At 42.8% G+C, this 8139-nt stretch overlaps 1 long non-coding RNA gene across 2 annotated transcripts; it reads left to right on the forward strand.

The window, feature by feature from the left end:
• The first annotated feature begins 930 nt into the window (after positions 1-930).
• LOC127663001 (uncharacterized) lies at positions 931-2658 on the forward strand. Of its 2 annotated transcripts, none has more exons than XR_007972949.1 (3): positions 931-985; positions 1270-1385; positions 2419-2658. It is a non-coding gene; the product is annotated as an uncharacterized LOC127663001 (long non-coding RNA). The 2 variants fall into 2 exon arrangements; XR_007972950.1 differs by having other exon boundaries at positions 931-953.
• The last annotated feature ends 5481 nt before the right edge of the window (positions 2659-8139 follow it).

Genomic DNA, 8139 nt, shown 5'->3' on the forward strand with positions numbered 1-8139 from the left:
GGATTTAACGAAGGGTTATTGGCAGATCCCCTTGACACCAATGTCCCGTGAGAAAACCGCCTTCACTACGCCGTTTGGATTACACCAATTCGTGACGCTTCCTTTCGGTTTGTTTGGGGCACCAGCCACGTTTCAGCGTCTTATGGATAGGATCCTCAGACCTCACACCGCGTACGCCGCTATCTAGATGATATCATCATTTATAGCAATTTCTGGCAGCGGCACATGCAACATCTGAGGGCCGTCCTGAGATCGCTGCGGCAGGCGGGGCTCACAGCAAATCCTAAGAAATGCGCGATTGGGCGTGTGGAGGTACGGTATCTGGGGTTCCACTTGGGTCATGGCCAGGTGCGTCCCCAAATTGACAAAACCGCGGCAACTGCGACTTGCCCTAGACCCAAGACCAAAAAGGGGGTGAGGCAGTTCCTGGGGCTGGCTGGCTATTATAGGAGGTTTGTGCCTAATTATTCGGATGTCACCAGCCCGCTGACTGACCTCACTAAAAAGGGGGCTCCAGATCCGGTCCAGTGGTCTGAGCAATGCCAACAGGCGTTTATGCAGATTAAAGCCGCACTTTGTGGGGGGCCGCTTCTTCATGCACCTGACTTCTCTCTCCCTTTTGTATTACAGACGGACGCTTCAGACAGAGGGCTGGGGGCCGTACTCTCGCAGGTGGTGGAGGGGGAGGAGCGCCCGGTGCTGTACATTAGCCGTAAGCTCTCCTTAAGGGAGACTAAGTACAGCACCGTGGAGAAGGAGTGTTGCCCCCCAGGTCAGCAGACAAGCTTTCTTGAGGAATTGGATGTCCTGCTGTCCTCCTTGCCAGAGGATGGCAGGCCACTTGTGGTTCTTGGTGATTTCAACATACACCAGGACAAACCCCAGGCCATTGAACTGAATACTCTTCTGGCCTCATTTGACTTGGAAAAACTACACACCACAGCAACTCACAGGTCGGGCAACCAGCTGGACCTCATTTTTACACGTAACTGTACCACCTCTAATATTCTTGTTACACCTTTACATGTTTCTGATCACTACTTTGTTCAATTCAACATGATTCTCCCATCCATTGTAAAACCGACCCCACCTTTGGTTTCCTTTCGCCAGTAACCTCCGCTCCCTCTCACCCTCTCGCCTTTCCACTGATGTCTCTGCCTCTCTTCCCACAATAAATGTATTTTCCATGCTTGATGTGAACACTGCCACAGACACACTTAGCTCTACTTTAACAACCTGTCTAGACAACATCTGTCCTCTCTCCTCTAGACCAGCACGGACTACACCACCCAGCCCCTGGCTGTCTGACATCCTTCGTGAACATCGGACTGTTCTCAGGGCAGCTGAGAGGAGATGGCGGAAATCTAAAGATCCAGCTGATCTAGGTAAATATCAGCTTCTGCTCGCAACTTTTTCAAATAACGTTAAAACTGCAAAAACTTCATATTACCAGACCAAAATCAACAGCACCACAGACACTCGTAGCTTGTTTAGAACATTTAACACACTTCTCTGCCCTCCCCTCCACCACCTGACACATCACTGACAGCAGATATATTCGCCACATTTTTTACTGATAAGGTTACAGCCATCAGCAATACATTCACAGCACCACACCCTGTCAAACACCTGGCTCCTGTATGCAACCCTTCTTTCCCTATGTTCTCTCCTTTAACTGACACTGAGGTCTCTAAACTCCTCCTCTCCAACCACCCCACAACCTGTTCCCTTGACCCCATTCCATCACACCTTCTCCAGGCCATCTCTCCGTCCATCCTACCGCACTTACACACATAATTAACACATCCCTTCTTGCAGGCACTTTTCCCACTACATTTAAGCAGGCTCGAGTAACCCCACTGCTGAAAAAACCTGCACTTAACCCCACACAGATAGAACACTACAGACCAGTCTCTCTCATCCCATTCATGGCAAAAACACTTGAAAGGGCAGTTTTCAATCAGATCTCCGCCTATCTCTCACAGAACAAGCTGCTGGATGACAATCAGTCGGGCTTCAAAAGTGGACACTCCACTGAGACTGCCCTGCTGTCTGTCATCGAAGTCGCTGAGACTGGCGAGAGCTGAATCGAGATCATCCGTTCTGATTTTGCTGGACCTTTCTGCTGCCTTTGACACAGTCAACCATCAGATCCTACTCTCCACCCTCTCTAAACTGGGTATCACTGGAACTGTGCTTGACTGGTTCAACTCTTATCTCTCAGAAAGGTCCTTTGAGGTAGCATGGAGAGGGGAAGTATCCAAGCCACACCAGTTACTTACTGGGGTACCTCAGGGATCAGTGCTTGGGCCACTTCTCTTCTCCATATACACAACATCACTGGGACCCATCATCCAGTCACATGGTTTCTCTTACCACTGCTACGCTGATGACACGCAACTCTACTTGTCTTTCCAGCCCAACGACACCACAGTGACCGTTCGAATCGCTGCCTGTCTGGCAGACATCTCGGCCTGGATGAAGGAACACCACCTTCAACTCAACCCTGCCAAGACAGAACTCCTTGTCTTTCCAGCCAACCCTGCTGTTGAACACAACATCACCGTGCAGCTGGGTCCAACTACAGTTTCGCCTTCCAAAACGGTCAGAAATCTAGGGGTAACCATTGATGATGAGCTAAATTTCACAGACCACATTTCAAAACTGCAAGATCTTGTAGATTTACACTCTACAATATCAGGAAGATAAGACCCTTCCTCTCTGTACATGCCACACAACTGCTCGTTCAGTCCCTTGTCATAACTAGACTGGACTACTGTAACGCTCTCATTGCAGGCCTTCCTGCATGTGCTATTAGACCTCTCCAAATGATCCAGAATGCAGCAGCACGCCTGGTCTTTAATGAACCTAAGAGAGCACACGTTACACCACTCTTTGTCTCTCTCCACTGGCTGCCGGTTCATGCCCGTTTTAAATTCAAGGCCCTGATGCTGGCATATAAAACAGTCACTGGGTCTGCTCCAGCATACCTTAAAACATTTATGCAGAGCTACGTTCCCACCAGAAGCCTGCGGTCGGCTAAGGAACGTCGCCTTGTCGTACCAAAACAAAGAGGCACCAAAACACTTTCCCGGACTTTCAGTTTCATCATACCACGGTGGTGGAATGACCTTCCCAACTCAATCCGGGAAGCTAACTCACTCTCTATCTTCAAAAAACGGCTAAAAACACATCTTTTCCAAAAGCACTTAACCGGTCAATAAAAAAAAAAAAAAAAAAAAGATATATATTTACATTTCTTGTTGCACTTAAATCTGTTTTGTATACTATTATGATGATAGTGAAACTTTGTAATATGGCACTTTTTGTACCACTGTCTCCCTAAGATGATTCGCTGATGTTCTTCCTCTTTTGTAAGTCGCTTTGGATAAAAGCGTCTGCCAAATGAATAAATGTAAATGAATAAATGAAGGAGTGTTTGGCCATCAAGTGGGCGGTCCTCACCCTCCGTTACTACCTGCTGGGGCGGGCCTTCACCCTCTGCTCGGATCACGCCCCACTGCAGTGGCTCCATCGCATGAAAGATACTAACGCCCTGATCACCCGTTGGTATCTAGCTCTCCAGCCCTTTAAATTCAAGGTGGTCCACAGACCGGGGTTGCAGATGGCTGTCGCCGACTTCCTCTCCAGAAATGGGGGGGGTGGGGGGGGTGGTAGGCAGGCCGGATGACGCCCCAGCCTGAGTCGGGCGGTGGGGGTATGTGGCAGCAGGGGCGTGGTCAAGCGCCCGTCCGGGAGAAAAAAGTGGTAAGGGCGCTTACACCTGAGCTAAATTATGTCTAACACCTGTCTCTAATTTCAGTGAGCATGGGGAGAGCAGCATAAAAAGGCAGCGAGAGGGCCTCCAGGGGGGAGAGATGACAAGCAAGCTCAGTGCGCTGATATTGTGTTGTATTATGTGTGATAGCGGTGTTGTAAGAAACAACGGAAATTAAAAGCTTACCTTGTGGTGAAGACCTGTTTCCTGTCCTCCTTCGTGTGGGAAGCGTTACACACGTTATATGAATAATCACATCAATATATTATTCCAAGGTGGTCCAGTTGCCATGACCACAATCTGGCAACCTACAACCCATTTGCACTGTTGATATCTGCGCAGGTAGTAGACGCGGGATGTTAAATCAAGCATCACTGGTAGATGGGAGGAGAACAATCAGCTGGTGCTCCAGTGAAAAAACAAAATATACATGTACATTTAACAACAGGTGGATGGAAGAATTGAATTTCATATCCCGAAGCCATATCGACAATGCCCATGCCTTTTGTAATGTGTGTCGCACTGATTTTAATATCGGACACGGTGGGAAAAATTACGTTAAAATCACAACGGCACAATTTGTATGTATTTAGCCTGCCTCTGCCATCCAGCACCCCCCTTCCCCTCTCCCGGATTTGTGTACCCAAATGTTGACAGATAACAGGCTGCGTGTGTGACATGACACGAGATTAAACAACTCGGGCAACGCGACGTCGGAAAGTACCTCCTACTCTGTATCGAGGAAATTTACCAGATTTCTGAACCCTTTGTCCTCAACTATGGAGAACAGCTGGTCATCCAGGGCCATGAATTGCATAATTTTCCTTGTAATTGCTTTGGTCTTTTCGCTGCTCATTCCAAGGAATGATAGGAGAGGCTGCTGACTTGTGGCTGGCTCTGAGCTCTGGCTAGCTTTAGCCGCTTTCACTTTTTAGCTTCTTTTTTAAAATGGGCATTTTCAGCTGGGTGATGGTGTTATAAGTGTCTAATTAGGTTTGTTGTTCCGAAAGTTATTGTGGTGGTTCCCCCACGGTTTACTTTGGCCTTACAATTATTACACATTTCGAACTTTATATATACTTCACTCACACAGTGAAGATCTCCCACGCCAATGACGTTTACATGCGGCTGTGACATTATTGCCTGCGCCGCTGGCAACAAAACGGACCGGCTTGGAATCGGTAAGACGTGAGGCTGACCGGCCGGTTACCGGTCCGGGCTGAGCATGCGGAAAATCGGCTAATTCCGGTCCCTGGACGGTCGATCGGTGCATCTCTAGTACAAAGCAGTCGTTCCAGTTGTTTGTTTTAGTTGTTTGACCAACTCATAAATCGAGTTGCTGCTATTCAAGTTCTTCACATGAAATTATTCTCAGAAAAAGGTTGTGTGGTTGAATGTCAGGACCAAAGTGTTTTAGATAAACTAAAATCTTTTTACAAGAGCACATGATGCTGTTACATTTAAATGTTTCTCAGGACCACATGATAATATGTTACATTGAAAAAGTTCTCATGAACACATGATTATATGTTATACTAGAATGATAATATTTATACTAATGGTTGTATATTTGTTAGTACTACAGTGTAGGCTACATGACATGATTCTTTATGAGCATAACATTGTAACTTATATACACAACACTTGTTAACACAAGGCATGGTACTGTGATGATTACGATAAATGAGAAAATGAAACTCTGTTCATGAAATAAATATTATTTAAAAAATTGTATGCGTTTTAAATATGTAAAATAGGGTTAGGCATCAAACCCCTTTGTCAACAGTTAATGTGTGAGCTAAATCTCATTTCCGAAACATTGATTCTCATTTCCGAAATGGCATTTTCATTACCGCAACGTATCTTTTTTACAAATTAAGTAATAATTAGATAATCATATTTTGTTTTAAAATGTATATACATATTACACAACACTACTTATTTAAGGTCTGCTACATAACAAATGTGTATGTTATCTTTTAATAAAACAATAAATTAAAATAAATTGTAAATCATCACGTATGTTTCGGTAATGAGAGAAAATAAGGAAATTACAAAAAATAATAAATATGAAAAAGTAATTCTCCAGAGTTTTACATAGCTTTGAGCACGAGTAATAAGAGTCTACTTTAACATTAGCCAAAAATATACATTTAATGTAATGTCATGTTGCGGTAATGATAATTTTTTATGGACTTCATCTAAAAATGTAAATAATTATATAGGAAATATTTTTTTAAATCTTGTAAAAATAATGGTTATAGTAAGTTCAGACCTTAATCTTATATGTGCAAAAAGAAAATTGGCTTTAAGGGCATTTTAAAAATTCTGATGCTGGACACCTTCTAAATCTGGATTTCGTGAGAATCACCCGTCTGTGTTCTGTTCTATCTGTTGCATTGCATGAAGATTAAAGTTGCTCCGATACCAAATACCAAACTTTCATCTTCAGCTCAACACCAGCCCTGCTACCTTGGTATTGATACTAAATTGATACTTACACAACAAATAAATGACCTCACATTACTGATAAAATTACACATAGAATAACTTGATAAAAAGAACTGCATAAAGTCTTGCAGTTACAAATTCTGTGTTTTCTGCTTTTTTATGGGGGATTTTTCTGGATTCCATGTTTTATGCTTTAATTAAATGGTTTATTCTTATCAAAAAATGCAGCAAAACTGTAAAGGTGCTGACAAAACAGGCAGAAACGATGATGATAAAGTTAAGATGAACCCAAGTGCAGTTTATTTCTTCAAACGTGAAACCAGAATCCCGAACTATAAATGTGAAAGGAAACAAAAACAAGAAACCATAGACCTAACTAAACTAGACTTGATATAATTTGACTATGGCTACGACTAAGACTAAAAGCAAAACAAAACCACGAGGTTACAAGTACTCTGACTTGACTAGACTTGAACAAAAATACAAGGTACATGTATACAGGCTAGGCTAGGCTAGGCTAGGCTACTAGGCTACACTACACTACACTATGGCAGAACAACAAGGTTACACGTACAATACCTGACAAATTAAATGAAAACAGGAAATAACAAGACTAGGAAACAGGAACTTTAACAAGAAATTAAAAAAAAAAAGTACACAAACAAAAGTCAACTGAGAATATCACAAAAACAGAGCACACTGAAAAATGTGTGTGCATGTGTGAAGTATCAGAGTGGCGTGTGCAGCACATGCAGACTAAAGATTACTTTATTGACTATATATTGAATTAAATCACATTATTTTGCAGTTTAATGATCACACTTGGCCATATCAAGAATTTAATTTGATTATCAAATTGTCATTGATTTCATCCCAAAAATATAAAACTCCAAAAATATTAGCAACATGATAATATTGTACCGTTTAAAATATTTTTATACTGCGGTATTTAATATGTACCAGTATAGTGCGCAAGCCTATAGTGAATTATTTTTATTTTTATTTTTATTTATTTATTTTTTTTAGTGAAAGGATGGACTGGGTCACAAGAGCAACATCTAGCTGATGTACACTAAATCTCAGACTTTTCCATGACTTTTGATATTTTATTAGTTTCTATGCCTTTCCAGGCCTGGAAATCACAACTATCCAGGTTTTCCATGACCATGGGAACTCTGACAAAAAGAGATGATAGGCAGAATGTTGGCCTCAGTCCTCTTTCACATCCATCTTTTTACCATGTAATGATAATGAATGTCAGATCTGAATGTTCTGCCTAGCATTTCCTTTTGTGTTCCACGGAAGAAAGAAATTCTTATGGGTTTGGAACTACATTAGGCTGAGTAAATGGTGACATAATTAAAACATTTTGGGTGTACTATCCCTTTGAGCTGTTTTTGTTGAGTCGGTTGGACAACAGCTGTTATAGTCCTAATACCGATCAGAACGTGTCTCACAAATGAGAACATAAGATCGAAAATCCCCCAGGACAAGAGACATTCATGTCTCAAGCAGGTTAGGGACTGAGACAGCGGTTTATGATGCACCCCTCATTTGGCTGGATTCTCTTGTGCCATCAAGCATTCTGATAGCCGCACTAAACATTCTGTCTTTGTAAATAAGATTTTAATCTGTGCTTCCCCAGAGATGAAGTACTTCCTCTCATGCTGAGGCTCCCAGCAGCACTCTTGTCTGTCACAGGCAGATCGCCCTGCTTGAAACAGTTCCACACCTCTGTAACACAGGGGCTGTGTGCCTGCTCTGCTGCAGCAATGTCAGCTGTAGGAGGGGTGTGTCAGAAACCAACAGGGTTCTCCAAATACTAAACTACATCGAGTAAGAAACACAAACAATTATGTTACTTACAAATTTACACTGCATTGCAGCAAGGAAGTATACCAGCATGATTA

Source organism: Xyrauchen texanus, chromosome 23 (genome assembly GCF_025860055.1).
Source record: "Xyrauchen texanus isolate HMW12.3.18 chromosome 23, RBS_HiC_50CHRs, whole genome shotgun sequence".
Classification (NCBI taxonomy): Eukaryota; Metazoa; Chordata; class Actinopteri; order Cypriniformes; family Catostomidae; genus Xyrauchen; species Xyrauchen texanus.